Source organism: Cygnus atratus, chromosome 2 (assembly GCF_013377495.2).
Source record: "Cygnus atratus isolate AKBS03 ecotype Queensland, Australia chromosome 2, CAtr_DNAZoo_HiC_assembly, whole genome shotgun sequence".
NCBI lineage: Eukaryota > Metazoa > Chordata > Aves > Anseriformes > Anatidae > Cygnus > Cygnus atratus.
Genome location: NC_066363.1, coordinates 116,866,725 through 116,876,399, shown reverse-complemented (window position 1 = coordinate 116,876,399; position 9,675 = coordinate 116,866,725).

Here is a 9,675-nt window from a genome sequence, read left to right as displayed (position 1 = left end):
AGTATAATAGACAATAGCCATTACCTACAAAATTCCCAAATTAAGGCAATAAGAATTACATGCAGAAGGAGGGATCATACAACTCTCCTGTTCCACAGATTACTGAATGTACACATCTATACAAAGGGAATTATTAAAAAAAAAAAAAAAAAGGAAGAAGAAATTTGTCTTCCATTTCCTCCTTTGAAAATCAACAGGTACCAATTGTCATTTTCAGACATTAATGTAGGTGTTTAATTTGGAAGATTAGCTTCCTGCACCACCAAAGTAGAAGTCAATTCAGAGCACCTAAAAGATTGGTTTCCACTCTGAAAAAGCTGGGATTTGTGGTAGAAAGCAAATAGGGAGGACAAGGGGTGATTATCTCCTTAGTTTTTCTTTACTTTTTTGTGAAAGGCCTTATCCAGTATATGTACCAAATGCATAGTGTTCTTCCTTCACTCATCTCAAATGTTTATTCTTCTCTTGCTAATAAAGCTAAAACTCTCTTGCAAAGACTGTTCAAACAGTCAGTTGTCGAAAAACAGTGTTTTTCCATAAGAGAGAAAATAGAAGCACATACATAATGTGCTGGTGCTCGGATATTTTTTTTAAGGAGGGCTAAGTAAAAGAATGATAACTAAAAGCTGGATTTTCCCAGCATACAAAAGAAAAAAAAATCCTTTTTTTTTTGTCATTTTTTGGAAAGGAGAACATGACAAGCATGTTTGATATGGAAGAAAAGCTTGTTTGTAGATGTTGGAGAAATTATTCAAGGACAGTGCGCTCATATAAAAAATGACCCCTGTGTTACTGCCAAGGTCAATGAGACCTAGAGTGACCTGCCACAAAATTGTAATTTTGTCTGCTTGTTTGGGCTGTTTTATCCCTTTTCTCCATTTCCTTTTGGCGCTTTAGAGACGACTAACACTCCCCCACTTCCAGTGTACTTGGCACTTTCCCCAAGACACATGAAAATCTCTCAGGAGTATAATATAGAACTTATGAGTTTAATTTTTCCCATTCACTCTTTAGAGGGAGGTATGAAGTGATGATATTATATTGCCTATGCAATCAGGTAAGAGATGCCACCTTTGTTTCATTAGTTCTCTCTCCAGCTCTTTGCTAACTTCCACTAAGTGCTGGTACTTTAACCATTTATGCTTCATAATACCATAATTAGTTCTGTCCTTCCATGGGTTTATTTGTGGCTATCTTCATAAGAAAACCTGTTCCCCATCTCATGGCCCTCAGATCTTCTGCCTGTATAAAATGCTACTGTTGAGAACATTAGACATTATGCACTGTTTTTGGTTTGTATTCTCATGACAGCCCTTTTACTGCAGTGCAGTTCTGTTCTCTTCCCTCCCTCCAACTCAAGAGAATTTGAAGCTGCTCCTTGAAAAATTCATTGAGGCCACATAAAACTGCCAGTGACATCAACTGGAGCCAGTTAAGTACGTCAGAGGGATTAAAAGCTGATAAGAGAGGGAAAGAGTAGGACTGATTTCTCATTTGTTCATTAATCATACATTCCTCTTCATTCACATTTTTTGAATTCTTGGTTATATTCAAATAACCTTAATTATATGGTAGTCTTTATTATGTAGGAAATGAAATACAAATAAGACTTTGTAACAAAAGACTAAGATAATGCCAAAAGTAATAATCACCAAGCAAAGACAACCCTCTTAACCACCCCCACCAAACCCTACAGAATGAGATGCTGCAATTTTTTTTTTTAATTTACATTGTAGACTGTATGAACTAGGAGGTGAAGACCAATGCAATGCGCCATGTAGAGAATGAAAAGACAAGAGCATGTTCATTCTCTCTGTCCAGAAGAAATATGAATGCAAAATTTAAGGTAGTAATCTACAATATATTTGTGTTTTCATAGGTTTTAAACTTTTTCAGAATACAAAAACCTCTTTGGCTACAGTTCCATTTTCCCAATTATTTATTCTTCCTAGCAGTGAGTCCTTATCAAGTTAAATATGTCCTATGAATGAAACGTGTGTGCATATAAGTGTGTGGACATTTAACAAGAGCTTTGGCTTTCCCCCTAGCACCAAGCAGTTCAGCCTCACTGTGCATCATGTGTTGGGGTCACAGCTGCATGGTCCCCTCCCCGTCCATCCAGTCCAAAAGATTACATTGCTTCAGCCCCTGTCCTTGCACAGATGCATATGTATGCACATATATGGACACTTAATGCATGCACATATATATGCATACATACAGATTTTACCGTCAATGTGCCAGAGCCTGTTGGAATGACTGCACAGAGACAGCATATGTTTGAAAGAGAACTAAGTGAAGGAACAGTAATTTGGAGCCTAAGGAAAACAAAATATTTCATGTGTAAGGGATGGCACAGAACAGGTTTTTATGTCACTAGTATATTAAGAAATCTTACTTTGTTTCCTTATTCAGTTTTTTCCCATTGTACTTATAGCCCAAAAGGTTTACCTACTTGAGCTCAAAAGGGTGGAGTATTTTGACAGCCACAGTAAGTTACTTTTAATTGAGATTTTTGGCTGTCTGCTTACATTTCTTTACTATACTTAATTCTGTGAATGTTACATAGTAAGTTTGTTGCTTTTTTTTTTTTTTTATGGTTATTTGCTATATTAAACTAAATCCAGACCAAAGTGTCACTGAGACATTGAGAGTGCCACAGAAATGTAAATTAGTCTTCTGTCCATATGAATATTTATATTTACTGCAAACTTCCAGATTTTTTTGGTGACTTAAAAATGTAAAGATGATCTGTTTCTGTACTGACACTGGACAACTGGGAATTATTGGAAACACAGTCTTCCTCCCATTAAAAGTGCCAAAAAAAATGTGCAAAAGCCATGTGAAGGGCAAAAGAAGAAGGCTTGATACCAGTTGAAAATGGACCATTTAAAATTAAAAAACAAAATTTTGTTAGAAGTGTTTCGCTTTTACTGTAGCTGAAATGACAGTGTTACATGACAAATTAACATTTTTAAAAATACATTACAATGATCTCTTACATTCAAAGAAAATTTAAAATTCCATCATAAACCTTTGCATATCAACCATTTATATGTTTTTAAATTATCACAGAGCAAGAACTAGAATGTATTTACAAAAGCTCCAGGATCAGCTATTAAACGTTTACATTCTTTTTAAGACTCTCAAGAGAGAGACAATAAAGCTTAAGGCTGGCTGCTTCTTTGAAAGGCATCAGAAGCAACTCCATACAAGCTGATGAAGTTAGGTGTAAAACCAGATCCATAGTTAAGGTCTGTATAAGAGAGATATGAAAGGACAGAACTGAGCTTCAGGGTGTCTGTAGACAGGAAAACGCAGGTCTGGAGCTAGGATATGAGTTTGTGGTGTACATGGTAGCAACCCTATGCCAACATTATGAAGGAAGATCACTTTGCACACAGCCAGGGTGCACTTTGGAGCACTTTGGAGTTCTCAATTATGATAGGAAACATCAGCTAAAGTTTCTCAAATTAAATTCTTCTTATCAGATCCTTCCTTCTGATATTATATATATTTATTGATCTGCTTTGAGGCTTTCATTTTCCTAGAGATAAATCTGGAAATCTCCGAGGACCTTGTCATTTAGAGAGAGGGAAATAAACAGGGGACTCCTCAAAAAAAAAAAAAAAAAAAAAAAAAGGAAAGGCAAAAAACAAACAAACAAAAAAACAGGGAAGGGGCAGCATAGATTTTTATCTGAAGTAATCAGCACTCTGTACTAATGGAGGCTGTAAAGAGATAACACTTCCGTCCCTGAATCTCTCCCCAGCTGTTCTTTGCTGTTGTTCCTAGTTTCATAAATTTACTTCTGAATGTCATATCCTTCATTTTAGCCAGACTAAAGTTTTCAAAACAAATCTCAGCATATCTGGACTATTTACTTGCTATATTTAGACCAATATAAAATCTCTAGCTACAGTGTGAACCAGTGAGAACATATGGAACCCTTCACAGACTTTAAAAACAACTAGCAGTGGAAAAGTGTAATTTACTCACAAAAGGGCTACTGTACCATGAAGGACCAACTTTTACCAGGTTCTGCTACTGGAATGGAAAGGGGAAGGGGAAGGGGAAGGGGAAGGGGAAGGGGAAGGGGAAGGGGAAGGGGAAGGGGAAGGGGAAGGGGAAGGGGAAGGGGAAGGGGAAGGGGAAGGGGAAGGGGGAAGGGGAAGGGGAAGGGGAAGGGGAAGGGGAAGGGGAAGGGGAAGGGGTGGGGGAAAGGGAAGGGGAAGAGGTGGGGGAAGGGGTGGGGGAAGGGGTGGGGGAAGGGGTGGGGGGGGCAGGGGCGGGAAGGGGCGGAAGGGGCGGGAAGGGAAGGGGCAGGAAGGGGCGAGAGGAGAGGAGAGGAGAGGAGAGGAGAGGAGAGGAGAGGAGAGGAGAGGAGAGGAGAGGAGAGGAGAGGAGAGGAGAGGAGAGGAGAGGAGGGGAGGGGAGGGGAGGGGAGGGGGAGGGGAGGGGAGGGGAGGGGAGGGGAGGGGAGAAGAAGAAGAATAGCTCTAGGATGGGTGGCTACACATATTGGCTCTAATCAAACTTTTGGCACAAGTGATGGAAGTAGGGGGGATTGTACAAAAATCAGAAGAGCTGTGAAGTTCCTTTTGAAGTGCAGATTTTGATAAACAGTACCACTGTGACATAACTGGGAATTTTCAGAAATGGTGCTAAAGATTGACACAAAGTGAGATATTATATACATGCTAGGAGAAAATATAAGTGATGAACAACAGAGCAGTCATTGGAGAAAAGTTGCAGTCAGCTTCAAAGTTAACTAAACAAAGCCAACTATGGCTCCACACATTCTCAGCTGTGCTACATTAGTGCACAGCAAATAGGTATGAAATGTCTGAGAAGAAACACAATATAAGAAGGATCTGATGAATTAGAAAAGATTAGTGACAAAATTCATTTCGTCAGTATCCTTAAGCATATTGAGCAGATCCTCAACTAATTTGCAGCAGCTGAATTTCTGGCCTCTAATTTTAGACATCAGGCACTTCTTAGCAATACTTAATCTGAGGTTGCTTCCTATTTTATTGTTAATAATCAGCCACAGCCCACTGGCTATGGGCCACTGATAGGTGAAAAGTCAACAGACATTTCAATGTTTGTCCTGCTTTCGGCTAATGTTTGCAGGCCGCACCTTGCAGGAACATTATTATGGGAGTTATTAAAAACCTATTTTTGCTGAAAACAATGCATACAGAAGGAAGTGAGCCTGTCAGGAGACTTATTTCCTATTCAAGCCGACAGGTAGTTGGAGTATGGCCATCTGGAGTTTAAAAATTGCCAGCCAAACCCCTCGGATTTGTCCCTTCCTGGATTAACACGCTCACTCTGGATAGCACAGCAATGCTGTCATGGCACTACAAACAAGACACAACTTTCTGTGGGGGAAGGAACTGAAGGAAGTTCACTCGCCATGAGAAAACTTGTTTGCTATTGCAGCGCTAATAGCCAAAAGGCAAACACTTGGACATGATCCATTCATCTGGAAACACTTTTGTGCCGTGGGAGCACCGAGGCACCAAGAGCAAGGAGCCGAAGGGCAAGGGCTGTGGTGAGCTGCCTTGCTGGAGGGCCGCTGGTGCAGCTTCCACCCCACTGCCTGGCTGCTCCCTGGCCCTGTGCTCCCCCTGTGGTGGGATGCCCTGGTGCCATTGCCCGACAGCAGCAGATAGGCCAACATCCCATTTCCCATTGCTTCTGGCAAAACAGATCACTCCTGTCCTGCCACAGTTCCAGGGTGCTAAATCTTCATTTCCTGAAAAATGGAAAACTCTCCACCCAACACCGGCTCTTGCCCTGCATCCTGCTGGTCATTCTGGGAGGAGACACAGGGGGCCCCATTCCTCGGGTCAAAGGAGTCTAAAGAGGTCAGGAGCAATCAGCCTGGAAAGTGCATGAAGGCTTCAGGAGAGAGCACTCAGCAGCTCTGCATCACCTCCCCCCAGCCGACCACCCCTTTTGCGCATTGCTGTGTTAACAGGATTACTATCCAGTCTTAGACTTAAAGTGGCATAGGATTCCTGGGCTGAAGTTCATTTTCCTCAGAGATGAGTGAATAACAAACTATCTGGCTGGCTTGTCTCCTTGCAGTTCTTCCACTAGGTCCAGCAAAATTTGTTCTCATCTTCAGTGTCCTTAATCTGTCAGCTAAGCAAAACATCATATGCCAAGGGTCTGTCACCAGAGCATGGTCTGGCAAATGCATGTGTTGCAAAATATTGCCTGGCGTAAAAAAGCTTTTACATAACAGCTAGGTGTCCCGCTTTACAGCTTTACCTCTCACTTTCATCTGCACGATATGCCTCAGCAACTTATAGAATGCATACATCACAAGGGAGGAGTTTGGTCAGTAGAAGCTAGAAAAGAGACAAAAATAAAGATAGAAAAGTTTTGAAGTATTGCCATTGGACAAGTTTGAAAATTATAGATGTTGTTTGATTTTCATTCCAGTCTTTAAAATTGTAACATTCTGGGGGAAGATTACCAAACTATTTTGCTTACCAGAAACTGCTGTGAGTTGTCTGTGTACACAAAAAAAATCTACCCTTGACAAGGTGGACCAGCTCCACGAGAAAGACCTTCCTCTCTCTCCACTAAATTTTTGGGCCCAGTTTCATCACTTAGTTGAATCGGGGCCCTCATGTGCTGAACAAGGGTAGCTGGCATTATTGAATATTAATGTGGTAAGGTAATCCCACAGCGATACATGACACTTATGTTTTTGGTTTTACTTAAGTTGTAATTTTCAGAGTTGGACAAGCTTGGAGGAAAAAAACCACCTGGCAAACAAACAAACTTTAAAAATTAGAGGAATTTTCCAAGTTTGCTGGATTTGCAAACCTAGACATACTGCAGCTTAATTACTAGTCAATGAAGTAGAAACAGCTACACACAAGAAAGTAACATTTGAGATCTTGTGAAATGTGGCCCCAATGTGTTTCTGATTTTTTGTTTTTTATAAGTGAAGAACTCAGCTGCCATGGTGATAGGCAAATAAAATAAATAATTATAACAAATATTCCTTGAATCAGAGTTGTGAAATCTGTGAACAACATGTTATTTTCTCCTTCTATCCTCTTTACTCCAGTTTGGAGCAAATAGCTGGTCAAATGTGGTGTTTTGAGCTGAAACTTTTCTGCTCCTCTGTTATTTGCTTCATAACAATTTTGCCGTACAGTGCCAGCTGGAAGGGACAGGGTGATGCAAGGTGAGAGTCCAATCTCAAAACTTTTAGAGAATGGTAGGAGCCAGGATTTCTCACAGCATGGCAGAAATAGACATCAGTCTTATAAAGTTCTTTACCCAAAAGAAAGATGCTTAGAACACTCTACGCACTACCTAAAGATACTGAAAAACTTGCATGCAAAGCATATATTCCTTATCTTCTTTGCTTAATCACAGGAAAATGTATGTCATCAGGTGGCGCTTAGGCTAGCCATCTGATCATAAAATCCCTTTTCATACTGTATTTGCAGTGCAGAGATCCCTTGTTGAATGTTCCTTTTCATTTCAGTTGCCCTGTTGGATTCCACATATGGAGTTTATATCTGGGTTATTTCAAATTATGTTTATTGTTTTTCTTTTTTTAAAACTTGTTCTTCACCCCAGTTGAATGCTCATATTCATTGTTTGAATGGCATGTTTTATACTCAGACTTGAATTCTTGGCAATCCATATACTCAAGATCTACTGCAAATATTATATCCTTGAGGAGATAGTAAATTCCCTTGAGTTTTTCTGTAAAGACAGATATGTACCATAATCATTTGCCTCAATTACACCTGCTATGCCATTTGCACTTTGATTTTGAAAGGTGAATTTATTCTTTTTAATCATTATTAAGAACACATGTATTTCCTGCGAAGGCAGTCTTATAAAAACATTGGAGGCATATGAGAAAAATTCCTTTGAGGTCTCAGGCACATTGAACTGTCCTGAGAATGTGAAGTGAGGAGAGATTGATGCATGGACTACCTGTCCAGGAATTCACTAGTACTGGATCAGATTTTCCACGGTTTCTCTCTCTCTTTATTTTACTGAAATCACACATCACAATCATGCTTGCATCCCATGTATGTATACAAATGTATACACAGACACATAGCAGTCCTACATAGCAATAAGGACTGTCTTAGATATGATCTGGCTGCAGTTTACTTACAGGGGGAAAAAATGAATTTCCACATCTTCATATATAAAGTTGAGAGTGTAATTTCTGTTTTAGCTATACGGCTATAGCTATTTTCAACTTAAATATTACATATGGCCAATGTCCCCTCCAAAGCAAACTAGGTGAAAGGAATGAACAGTTACCACTGGAATTATAATTGTCATTAAAGCACAGAGCCAAACCAGGCGGTTCCAAGGAGATTCTTTGATTTTAAAATAATAATAATAACAGCAATTAAAAATCATTCAGTTTATTTATCTTTGTTATCTCATGGAAAACAAGGTCTGAAGGCCACTGACATATTTTTCCAGTGATGTGAATGTAGATGTTAAATACTGAGCCACTCAAAAGCATTTTACAGTGAAGTCAGCTACTATTCCAAAAGTCCATCTTTTATTTTTGAAATTCAAACATGGGACTGTAGCCACTTCTGGCTATTGGTACAAAATCAAGAACATGGATCTCTCTTCTCTCACAAGCAATAGCAATTATTAAGGCCAGAAGACAGACAGTTATGAGCTTTAAGTCTTATCTCCCACAAAACACCAGTCTTTGAATTTCACCTGGTAATTCCTGCAAACCCATAAGTCTGACTTTGGTCATAGTTTTAGAAAGATGTCCAGTTTTGATTTATATATTTCAAGGGATGGAGAATCCATCATATAGCCATGGTAATTTGTTCCAATGGATAATTACATTCACTGTTAAAAATATGTTCCTTATTTCCTTTCTGTATTAATATAGCTTCAGCCTCCCACTACTAGATCTCTATTTTTTCCTTTATCTTCCAGAATTAAAAGTGCTGGTCTACACAGATAATTACAGAGATAGTTACAGAGAGTGATTAAGTATCACAAGACCAAAAAATTAAGCTTCTTTCTAACCTAAGTCTCAAAGGCTTCCCCTTTCCAGTATAAAGCAGGAGTAAATACTGAGTGGAATTACTGTGAAGCAAAAAAGGTCAAACTTTTCTCTCAGGTGATTTTACTTGTACAGTCAGAAACAAGGTATCTAATCCATCAGGATTTATATTAAAATCAACAGCTTTATTATGCAGTATTTTGAACAATATTTCCACATCTCCCACCATTTTGCAAAAAGATTTGGTGTAGATTGAACAGTCAGTCTTGGCTCCAAATTTTCTGCATTTCAGTCAGACTCCAATATCACTTTAATAGGATATTTAGGCCAGCAGCAATTGCTCTTGACTTCCTGACTTCTGAATGAGAGCAACTACTCACTGCTACCCCATAGGACACAGTAGCTTCTCCAGGTGACATTTACTTGAAGCCAGACTGAATCCAAGGGGACAATTCCAGTGCTGCCCTATAGCCTGTATCACTCAGTTCAGTGGGATTGAACAGGATGTACATCGGTGCAAAACTTGGCCTGCAAGTACTGAACTTATGCAGTGGGCGAGGAAGTAGAAGGGATGGCGCCTTTAACAAATTACATTTTTGCCCGACTAACCATTTATAGTAAAATTAATGAATGGC